The following is a 337-nucleotide window of genomic DNA, read 5'->3' on the forward strand; positions in this document are numbered from 1 at the left end:
TCTATGTTACAGGTGAGAATGCAAGAAAACTGCAACGGAATGCGACGAAACTTCACAGGGAGCCGGGAGACAGGTAAGTAAACAGAACTACAAACAAAGACGATCAAGGGATAGCGAGAAAAAATTTTAGAGAGTTATATGAGTGTTAGCGCCTAAGTATGGCGTTCACGGAAACTAAATGAATTTTTTAAAGAGAAATTATGGAGAAATCTGCACTGAAAACACTTGTTATATCGAAGGATACACGAGATGCACTAAAGAGAAAATTCGCTGGGATGTAGGGGAACAAATAGGTATATGTCGAACACGTGCCTGAGGGGCTTAGGTAGACTTTTTG

The sequence above is a fragment of the Plodia interpunctella genome, chromosome 16, assembly GCF_027563975.2.
Source record: "Plodia interpunctella isolate USDA-ARS_2022_Savannah chromosome 16, ilPloInte3.2, whole genome shotgun sequence".
In the NCBI taxonomy this organism is placed as follows: Eukaryota; Metazoa; Arthropoda; class Insecta; order Lepidoptera; family Pyralidae; genus Plodia; species Plodia interpunctella.